Source organism: Megascapheus bottae, chromosome 1 (assembly GCF_031878675.1).
Source record: "Megascapheus bottae isolate mThoBot1 chromosome 1, mThoBot2.hap1, whole genome shotgun sequence".
NCBI lineage: Eukaryota > Metazoa > Chordata > Mammalia > Rodentia > Geomyidae > Megascapheus > Megascapheus bottae.
Genome location: NC_143509.1, coordinates 96,228,658 through 96,240,868, shown reverse-complemented (window position 1 = coordinate 96,240,868; position 12,211 = coordinate 96,228,658).

Sequence of the window (12,211 nt, the reverse complement as noted above, 5' to 3'; positions counted from 1 at the left end):
TTGAAAGAAGCCGAGAACAGGGTCCATTAATTTGATTGAAAATCAGTTGTAGAAGATATCATGGAATCTATAATAAATATCTGAGAGAATATCTGAGAATAACTTTGTTTTTGTAAGTAACTATTTTTGGAACTAAGAAGAACCTAGATTTTATATTAATAAAAATGCTGTGCAAAGCCATATTTAGCCATAATTTTGAATTAAAAATATCTAGGACTGAATCCTAAAAACAGAAAAACCCATTTAGAAAACATTTATTTTTGCAATCTTGAAATTGGGCAAGAGTATAAATTCTCATTGGGAAATGATTTTAACTAAAGAAATAAAAGGACACTGAAACAGGAAACTATTCCTTAAATGCAGGCAATTTTCTAATGCTGACAAGTGAGAATTAAGAAGTAAATTAGGGATTGCTACTTTGGATTTCATTTCCAAGACAAGAGAACTAGTAGCAGTAGACTACTAAGTATACTTAAACCTAAAAAGACGTGCTACAAACCTCAAGGGAAAAAGGCTGTAAAAGCATAGTAGTGGAACTCATTGGACATTGATGTAAGGGAGCTTACCTTATACAAGTCAGGGGTGGAGACGGCAGGGAGGGACTGGGAGAGAGGGAGGGAACAGAAGACATTGTATGAAAGGAATCATCCTCGTTACCGCAATCATGTAAAGCAAATTAACTTAAAAAATAAGTTAATAAAGTATATAAATGAACACAATTAAGATTTTTTACCATGAAACTCTGTCATTATGGACCTATTTGACATGAGTAGATTTCTGTTGTGAAAGTGCAGCTTTCTTCTAAGATCAAGATTATATGACAAGTAAAATTCAGATGTCTGTAATAGCAGTGAAACTCAAGATACCACGAGCCTTCTGGAAGGTGATATACCTTAGCCTTTCTCAAAATCCTGATGATTATCACAGAAACTTCAGATAGTGGATCTAAGTGTATACACTGACCAGAAAATCCTTCCACAGAGTGATGTGATTTTTAATACAAAATATATGACAATATAAAAATATGAAAAATGTTATTTAACTTTAACCTATCAATCTAACCCAAATTCAGTCAAATAAAAAAATTCAGTTAAAAATAGGAAGAAAACAGGTGCCAGTCAATGATGGATGCCATCATCAAATGTGAAAAGCAAAGCAAAGCAAAACAAAACAAAACAATGGCAGAACCATTGGGAAAATAAGTGGAGTTCTGAAAATAAAACTCAAGACAGTAAAATAAGTTTATAAGACTAAAATTTATCAGAAAAATATGCGGACATATGAAAATTATGAAAAATATCCTCTGCTTATCTAGACTGAGAAGTGGAGAAATGGCTTTTTTTGTGTGTGTCAATGCTGGGGCTTGAACTCAGGGCCTGAGCACTGTCCTTGGGCTTTTTTCTCAAAGCTAACACTCTGCCACTTGAGCCACAGCACCACTTCTGGCTTTGTATGTGGTACTGAGGAATTGAATCTGGGTCTTTGTGCATGCTAGGCAAGCACTCTACCACCAGAACAAACTCCCGGCCGAGAAATGGTTTTTAAAATGTGCTCTAACTAAATACTCAGAAAGAAAAAACTTGGAAAAATGATATTAAGCAAAATAAACCAGACCCAAGAAACAGGCTGCACAATTTCCTTCATTTGTTGTAACTGGAAAGTGCCTATAAATCTATAAGCAAATACATGGGATGGTAAATGACAAAAATATACACTTAGACATGATAAATTATACAAGACTCTGCACCCTTACACTATGACACCAAAGGAGGGAATTCTCAGGAGAGAATTAAAAAGGTGGAATAGCTTTGTGTAAATGATTATAAAAAATGATGTTTATAGAAATGGACCCTAAAAATGCAAATAAGAGGTTTTCCATTATTTTGCCTCTTCTTTTTTTTCTTTGTCACTGTTTTGGATTTCTGGACCTTTTATCTGATATATAAGTTTATCTGTTTGGAGGAGGGTAAGGGTAAGATCAGAAATGGTGTGATGAAGGGTAAGGACATACAGCTGCGATGGTCACTAGACATTACGTTGAAAATGAACTTTACACCTTGTAGGGGAGGGAGGTCAGGAGACACAAACTGGGAAAAAATGAGAAAAGTGAAACTGCTCAAAAGGAAATGTGCTCCTTACCTGATTTAAGTAACTGTAACCCCTCAGGAAGTAAGTTTTACAATAGCAACGAAACAGAAAACTAACATTATCTCATGGAGAACACTACACAGAACATCTTAAGGAAAGAGATAGAAAGAAATAGAGACAATTTTGTCTTGAATAGAAAGGTCAATCATAAAAATACCTCCCAAATTAAATTATAGCTTGTGATACCTACAGGATCTTTTATTCAATAAAAGACTAAGCGTACCAAAAGCAATTCCTCAATACTCTTTAATATATAATGAACACCAAGGATATGGCTTTGGTTCAAACAGAAAAAAATAGAAAAAAAGGAACTATCATCAAGGACTTACAAATATGCCCAAGTTTGCTTGGGAATATATTATACAAAAAATTCTTGTAAAAAAAGATGGCAGATTTGTTGTTTAATAAATAAAAATTGATGTAATCTATGTAGGAAAGAATAAGAATGGACTTGCACTAATATCACCTGAGAAAACATTTCATAAATGTTAAAGATTTAAACAAATCTAAAAAGCTCTGCATTAAATACAAGAAAGTCTGTCTATCTATCTACCTACCTATCTATTTGTAGGTCTGTCTGTCTTTCATTCCTCAATATCAATGCGGAATTGATTGATTCTAGAGCCTTCCTATAGATACCAAAAAATCAAAGATGCTCAGATCTCTTATAGAAAATGGCAGTTTTTGTGTATAACATACACACCTAATTTAAATGATCTTTGGATTACTTTTAATTCTGAGTATAATGTACATAACATATACACAGTAGCTATTCTGAATTGCTTGGGAAGCAATAATGAAAGTCTTTACATGTTTAATCTAGACAAAATGCTTTGTTAATATTTTCTATTTATGATTGATTTAATCCATAATGTAGAATTCATGACTACAGAAGCTGACACTAAATACAGTTCAGAGAACAGAAATGTAGAAACTACAAATAAAAAATGATAGATGGATGTAATGAAGTTCACAAAACATTATTTATGTTTTTATGAACAGAAAGCCATCAACACCCCCCAAAATAGGCGGAGGATAGGTATATATCATTTCTGAGACAAAGACAAACGTGTAAAAAATATTAACAGCTTTTCAAATTCATTTATGTTAGAGAAACTTGAAATGAAAAATACCAAATACTAGTGAAAACAAAAGTTTTATAATTGCTGCTTACAGAGAGATATGGAAACACATATACTAGCAATTTGCTGATAAATGGTATCCTTGGGGCCTGGGAAGCCTGTGGGAAATGAATCTTCTTTCCTAGATCCATTGGGTCTGTGGCTGCTCTGGCTATAAACCATGTAATGACCAAAGGTACTATTTATCTTTCTCCTTGATTGTGGCTTCTAACACATTCTATATCATTAATATCATCTATGAAATGCATGTGAATGCTCTATATGAGTTTGAGGATTGCATTAGCTTTTCTCATTGTGGTCACCAAAGTACTGTGTATAAAAACTTCAGAGAAAAAAAAAAGATTTCTTTTGGCTCATGGTTTTATAGGTTTGTGGCCATGGCTACTTTGCCTCATGTGCTTGGAGTGGTACATTTTGGAGGCAGGAAGATGAGATGGAGGAGGTTTTCCATTTCATTGACGAAAAGAAGCAAGGGATTGTAGATACAAAGTATACCCCAACTGACCAACTTCCTCGAGGTAGGCCTGCCTCCAGAACCTCTCAAAATAGTTCCACAAGCTAATGCTCAAGTGTGGAACACATAAGTCTTCCATGTTCAAACCATAACAAAAGTCACTTACAAACATGTAATCAATAAGAGATTTTAGGGATGAGCATCTAGCCCAGTAGAAAAGAATCTGCATGAAGTCTGCGGCTTATCGATTGCAAGCAGAAGATATTAAGGCATTTCAAAGTTTAGAATCTTTATTTCAATTTTTGAAACTGTCATAATGTTCAGAGAAAACATTTGTATTTTCTAAGTGTGTTTTGTTACTGTGATAATGAGCCTGTTCTAAGAGCATAAACTAAGAATGAGATTTCTAATAAAGCTTCTTTTGTCATAAGAAATCTCCTTTTACGGGCCGGGAGTTTGGCCTAGTGGTTAAAGTGCTTGCCTAGCATGCATGAAGACCCGGGTTTGATTCCTCGGTACCACATACATAGAAAAAAGCTGGAAGTGGTGCTGAGGCTCAAGTGGTAGAGCTCTAGCTTTGAGAAAGTCCAAGGACATTGCTCAGGCCCTGAGCTCAAGCCCAGGACTGGCAAAAAAAAAAAAAAGAAATCTCTTAGAAACCAAACCAAAATATAGTAGTTCTGCTTATTTGCTTTTAGATAAAATTAAACACCAATTTTTGAAGATTTTGAAGTTTCCATTGACTTCTTGGACCTTAAAATGGACACACAATTCCTATATTCAAAGAAGGTTCTGGAAACGGAAGAACATTGAAATGATAGCACTCACAACTTTGCTGAGATGTCATGATACAGTGTACATCAGTCTACTTGACTCTGCTAAAGAGAATCTATTTTTCTATTAAAATTGTAACAGAATGAGTAAAAACTTCAGCATAATTCTAAATTGGCATAATTTTTATTCCTAAGATGAAGAAATGAGGAAGAGGAAGAAGTTGAGGAAGAAGAAAGGAAAAAGAAAGGAGAATGAATAAAAGGGGAAGAGAAAGGAGACATAAAAAGGGAGAAAGAGAAAGTAGAAAAGAAAGAGGAGGAAGAAGAGAAAAAGGAGAAAAAAAATGACCCAGAAAAGCTTAATGAATAACCTAGTCCATCCATGCCATTGTTGATGAGTGGTTTTTTTTTTCTATCTGTAAGCTTTTCAACATTGTAAGATACAGCTGCTGGTATTAATTTTTCTCCATTTTTGAAATTTCTACATTATTTTTTACTTCCCAGGCTCTCCAGTTTTTGCCTATTTTGACCCTTTGTTTCCTACTGTCTCGTAAGCCAGATCTTCAAAATCTTTCTCTCTGATTTTGTCTCTGACTTGTCCCTCTTTTTCCCTGTCTCAGCCTATCTCACTAAGAAAATGATATAAAATTACATATACATATATATTAATGTCAGAACATTATATGTAACATATATTTATTGTATAATATTTTATATTATTGTTAAATATTACTATATATTATATATCATATAAAATATAATATTCTCACCTGTATTACATATATATGCCAGAATATACACACCAATAGACATACATACATATGCATTAATTGATTGTTTTCTTTAGAGAACCTTGATGAATATTAAACAAAGTTTGGGACTTTATTGCTTTCCTTTGGATAAGTTTGCTTCCTGAATCCACTGTAGACCAACTCTGATCTCCTTGAACATCTCTTAGGAGCACTGAGTAAGTGGCATTGGTCCCTCCAGGGTCCTCAGGCTCAGTTTCTGGAATCTTTGCTTCTCAGATGATGCAAAACTTCAAGTTACCTTTTGGGTTTTTTAATCTTCCCTAGTAATAGAGGCACATGCATGCTAGATTGAGAGTGCAAAACCAAAATTGTTTTATATGTCAAGAGCACACATTAAGCCATATTTGGAGAGTTCAGGGTAAAATTTAAAGAAAATGGAACATTAATGTCTACTGCAAAAACCTTTTAGTCATTCAGAAAAGTGACTGCTCAAATAGGCCTTATTTTCATTAGCACCTGAACTTTGGGACTCACAGAAAGTACATTGCTAATCAGCATTTGTCTTGGTTTTGACAGGATAGAATGTTCTCACAAATAAAGTCTCGGTTAATAAATAATTCCTGTTAGCCACTGTTATTTTAGGTACAAATGTTATCATAAGGATGAGATGGTTAGTTCTCAAGTATTTTTCAGGCTTGTGTGTAGGTCTTGAAAAATGCAATTTCTGAACTTCACCCACTCCTAAAGTTTATGACTTATTAGGTCTTAGGAAGAGCACCAAAGAGATTCTCAGATGATAAGGACGCTTTTGGATTGTTGACTTTTTAAAAATGCAGTACAATGAATATGATATTATCTTTATCTGTACTGAATATGTGATTTATAGGAAACTACAGAACAAAAATGTTTTGTTTTGTTTTGTTTTTTTAGTAAAAACTAAGTTCTGACCATCTCAGGCTGGCTTTAATGTCATGATTTTCCTTCCTTAGCCTCCTAAATGCTTGGATTATAGAAATGCACTACTACTGGGCCTGGTTCCAAATAGATGCTTGGTGAGTGTGTATAATATGCTAGAAATGGCTAAAGATGTTGCAGTATCGCTTGGGAATAAGGACACCAACTTGAAAGGAACTCAGCAAGGCCAAATTCACTTCTAGGGAAAGCTGCCCCCTCAGCTAAACGTCTGGCAAGCAAGCACACAGAGCAGGGGCCAGCTGCTCCCTTTTTTATCCCTCACCCAACACACCCCACCCCTCTGCTCCCATTAGCTGAGCTCTGGCTCACAATCTGAAAGAGGATGTGGCTAAGTTAACAGGATATAATTAAAATTCAAGGAACTCCTAACAAGGTGTCTTAATTAAAGTGCAGAAAAGGATTTAATGAAAATGTGATTAACAAGAGCGAAACCACCTAGCCAAAGCAAGAACTTTTCAGAAAACCAATTCTCACAAAATTAACAGAAAGGGAAGCTAACACTTTGATAGAAAAGATGCTTTTCTCACAAATATTTTCTATGATAGGTCTTGTAGAGACAGATGAGACAGAGTTACTGTCATAGAAGAAAATGTCTTTCTAGATAATTGAGTTTAACATAATTTCAAAAAAGAAAAGCCCTTGGAAAACAGCAACTTATGTGACACAGATGAAATGTTTTGCAGAAGTTCATAGGAGAGATAATTCTGATAATCACAGAATGATTCTGTTGAATTGATCTTTTAAAGAACTGTATGAATATTTTAGAACACAATAAAGGTATGAACCATTTGAAAACAGAAGCAGAGACAAGAATTATTATCCTATTAGCTGCTTGGGAAAACAGTGTCTTGCATATATATGAATTTGATACAAAAATGTGATTACTGTAAAACAGAGAATAGGGTTCCATACTGGTGGAGAGCTAGTAACCAGAAGAAAGAATAGCAGAACCTCTAAGACTGAGGAAAATGGAAGCATGATTTATTTTCAATCTAATCCTCTTTTAAAATTAAGCATTCATTTTTTAATATGGGTCTATAGATACTGGATATTTCATGCCTATAATGGAATCTCTTATAAATTACATATGAATTTAAAAGTACACATGAAATTAATACTGACTGAACTAAATCAATTTCCATTAATGTTATGGATAGTATTGGATTTTAGGTGTTATTTTATTGAGTGAGATAAATTAAATCTAATAAAATTAATTATAAAGTATTGAGTATGATAGTAAAGTCTTTAAGTTCTCTTCTATTTAAAAAAAGTTTCAGACAAATGAAGTTATTTTTGCAGACACTTCTACTATTCCCTGAACTGAGACATTTCTTTTTTTTTTTTTTTTTTTTTTGCCAGTCCTGGGCTTGAGCTCAGGGCCTGAGCACTGTCCTTGGACTTTCTCAAAGCTAGAGCTCTACCACTTGAGCCTCAGCACCACTTCCGGCTTTTTTCTACGTATGTGGTACCAAGGAATTGAACCCCGGGTCTTCATGCATGCTAGGCAAGCACTTTAACCACTAGGCCAAACTCCTGGCACCAAACTGAGACATTTCTATAGGAGTTTTGCAGTTTTTAGGAAAGGAGAACTAATGGAGAGTTGCAAATTTGATAATGGTCCAGATGCAAAAGTATGATTTGAGAAAGAAAGTTTATTTATTGGTTTAATTCTGTATATTTGTTAAGATGTAGGAAATAGCTGTCACACAGTATATGAATTAATTTTATCATTTTATATTTTGGAAATTCATGAGTAGTTTTGTGGACCCAGAGTTTAGATCAAAGAAACATTTTGCAAATGTTTTACAAAAGAATGCTGAAGGTACAGCAGTTCAGAGTTTTATTTAGAGCATGATGAAGTCCTTGTAGTTAATGAACATGGACCCTGTGGGTGTAACAAAAAAGAACACAGGAGGAAAAAGGAAGTTTGCAGTATTTTCTGCATATCACCGATAGCAAGATTTTAGCAATGAGAAATGGAGAATAATTACATACTCCATTGTCTCATCAGTTTTTTTCGTCAGTTATAGGGCTTGAACTCTGGGCCGAGGCTCTGTCCCTGAGCTCTTCAGCTCAAGGTTAGCACTTTACCACTTGAGCCATAGTGCCACTTCCATTTTTTTCCCTGGTGGTTAATTGGAGATAAGAGTCTCACAGACTTTAGTTCCCTGGGTTGGCTTTGAACTATGACCCTTAGATCTCAGCCTCCTGAGTAGCTATGATTACTCATGTGAGCCACCAGCACTCAGCTCATTAATAATTTTGAAAACAAACAGACCTTTCCAGAAGACAAAGATGAAATCTCATTTGGTAAAGAAATACTTTTCAGAACAGCTTAGACAAATGTCTTATAGTCAATATGCGTATCTCAAATAAGAAAAGGGACATGAACATAAAATTATGTAACAAAATCATTCTCCCCAAACAAATACATATTTCAGCCTTAGTTCTTAAGACGATATGGTTACTGAAATATTGAATGTATAGATAAAAGATTAAACAGATAACAGAATTCTGTCTTTGAAAAAGCATACATGGGTTAAAACTGGCAACATCAAAGACCTATTCAAAAAAGAAATGAGTATGTTCTAACAGACATTATTTTAGTGTAAGTGTATTTTAATAGAGTAGCACATTTTCAAAGCTCTATTTATATTGTTTAAAATTCAAATATAACAGCATCTTAAAAATAGTATTTTCAGTTCTCTGACCAAAGGGACTCCTATACGTCATTTTATTTCATTAGAATTCAGTAGACAATTAATTTAACCTTATCAAAGATTTGATCTGAAAATATTCTATTGAATGCAGGTGTGGCAGCCAACCAAAAAGTTAATCCCAAAGATACTCTACTGATTTGACTTTTGCTATGTAGAAACATCAATATTTAATAACCCCAATGATTGTACATTCATAGAAGTTTCATATTGAATGGGTACACTGGTACCTTTCAAAGAAGTTAAAAATTATCAAGTGTCCACTTAAATATTTTTGGGTTAGCTTGCTATTCCTATACCAATACCTGAAAGAAATCCAAGCCTATACAGACAACAAGGTCATTTTATTTCTCTCAGTTTTGGAGTTCCAGCCATGATCAAATGGATTCTTTACTTTTAGGTTACTGACTGGATGTGCTAGGTAGCTATGGTGCAGAGACCACATAGAGCAAAACTGCTCATTGCCTGCTTAGGAAATAAGAAAAGAAAAAGAAGAAGGAATTAGGACTAGGTAGGTCCCATTTTCTCCTTGAAGGGAATACTCCAATGACCTCAAGGCTTGAAGGCTACTATGTCTCTTCTCCTGAAGGGTCTCACTTCCTGCCCCTGTTATGCTAGCATCCAGCTTTTATACCTACTGTGCAAACTGTAGTCATTGTTTTATTACACGTATGTGTGTTTATTGCCCAATGCTAAGCTGGTTCTTATGTTCATTCTGAGGATGACTAAAATATCACATTTCAGTTTTTAATCCTGCTACAGAGATAGCCATATTGTTTCAAGTAAAATTTAAAGAATACAAGTTAAGTTGTAATATTCTGAAAGAGATTTTATTTTATGGTGTATTAAAACTTAATTTTCATCTTGGAAACTTCTTGGAATTCACACAGTTTCTGTGTTCCCAGAAACACAATCAGAATTAAATTATGCTTCTTCAAGTTTGAATTCAGAAAATCTTTTGATTATTACATAGCATATGTTTAGAATAATGATGTTTATGATTAAGGTTTATTGCTTTAAAAAATAACATCTAATTTGGAGGATCAGCTTATCAGTATTTTTCAGCCTAAAGTTCCTGAATCTAGGCTAATAATGACATGTACAAATCGTAATGGGTACCAAGACATGTGAAAGGGTATCAATGTATGTAAATTAATGCACCTTCTGTCTGGCAAATATCATGTAACCCTTTTACTAATTACAATAAAAAAAAAGAAAAAAAAACAAATAACTTTCAGCACATATAAATCCTTCAGGAGATGACACATATGTCTGAGTGCTTTTGAGGGAGAAATACTTCAAAATGTTCCCTTGCTTTTTGTTATAATTAAATCAATCGATAGCACTAATACTTTATCTTCTGCTGTACAAAGCTCTGGTGTGCGTCTGTGTGCTTTTGATTAATAAAGAATGAAAAGAAGAAATAAGTGTGGCTTAATAAATTCAGTGCTTTCAGCAAGTTTCTCGGTCATGAATTGACAACACTGGATAGCTCTGTAGCTTCACAAGCCTTTGAAGCAAACGTGTGTGATACTCCATGACCCAGGCCTCCTTCCCAGGGCAACACCATAGAAAAGGAGTTGGAAAGACACCAGCAGCCAATTCTTTTACTTTGTCATGAAAACCAGATACGTTTTTACTATTGATAAAGTATGTGCCACGGATTCAAGTACAGGGAAGGAACTCATGTTTTTGAGATACCATTTGGACCAATTTTCAGACTTGCCATTCATGCGTGGAACTCATGCTTGCCCACGGTGGGTATGTCCCTGTGATGCCTCTGTAAACCAAACCCGTGAGAGCTGGAGAGAAAACCTGGGAAGCATTTATACATCATGGGCCCTTTCATTCTTTATTTCTGTTGTCTATGTATATTCACAGACTCAGTATTTCCCCCAACATGTGACCAACAAGCGAAGGCCCTTTAAACTGGGGCCCCAAATGAAAGACTGTGCTGGGCCACAGTCCAGGTCCTGTGTTCCTGGAAACATAATCGGAATTAAATTATGCTTATTACAAATTTGGATTCAGAAAACCTTTTAAGGATTAGATAGTATATTTTGGAATAATGATATCTGTAATGAATATTTATTGACTTAAAAAAATGAAAACATTTCATTTAGAGGCTCAACTACTAATCAGATAGCAGAGAAAATAGACCAGTGTAGCCTTGTGAGAGCTGAAGAGCTTTGAAGAATTTCCACCCCCTAGAAACATTTTAAGATTATTCCATTCATTTATTTAATCATGGTAAGAATATCTAACATGAGATCATTTTTATGGGGGGGTGGGAGATAGGTTGTGGGGCTTGAACTCTGGGCCTGGGAACTATCCCTGAGCTCTTCAGCTCAAAGGCTAGTGCTCTACCACTTGAGCCACAACACCACTTTCTGGTGGCTAATTGGAGATAAGAGTTTCATGGACTTTTATTTTCTGGTTGGCTTTGAACCACAATCCTCAGATCTCAGCCTCCTGAGTAGCTAGGATTACAGGCATGAGCCAGCAGTGTCAGGCGAGATCCACTCTTTTGACAAATATTGAACTGTCCCTTACAATGTAGGGACAATGATGAATAGAAGATATCTAGAACTTGCTCACTTTACTTAACCAGAATTTTATATTGGGGGAGCAACTCTCCGTGTGCTTTTTGCATTCCCCACCCTCTCAACGTTGGGCATCTACCACTGATGATTCTATGGGTCTGATTGTTTTCCTTACCACCTGTCAGTGAAATCATGTTGCCACCATGCTTTTGACAGCCTCTTATTTTCGCCTAGCACCATATCCTCCAAGTTTGTCCATTCTGTTGCAGATGGCAGAATTTTACTTATTTATTCCAGATAACTTCTAAGTGGCCCTTGCTGGTCTCAAACTCCTGGGCTAAAATAATACCCTCTGCCTCAGCTTCCTGAGTGCCTGATTTCTATGGCGATTGGCTTTCTTTCTTTGTTGTTGTTGCATCAATCTATTCCTTGACCTACAGATGTTTAGGTGATTTCCCTTCCTTGAACTGCTGTAAATGATGCCACAGTGAATATGGGAGTACAGATGTCTGCTTGAGACTCTGATCTCAAGTCTTTTGTGCATGCAGGGAAAAGTGGGATCTCATTACACTATCCATGAATAAGACTTCAAGAAGGGAATAATTAGATTTATGATGAGATAACCCATGGATTGAGTCGCACAGTATCAGTGTTTTACCAGTTTTAAGTGGGCTGTTGTGATTGATGTAAAGAACATTTTTCTCTGT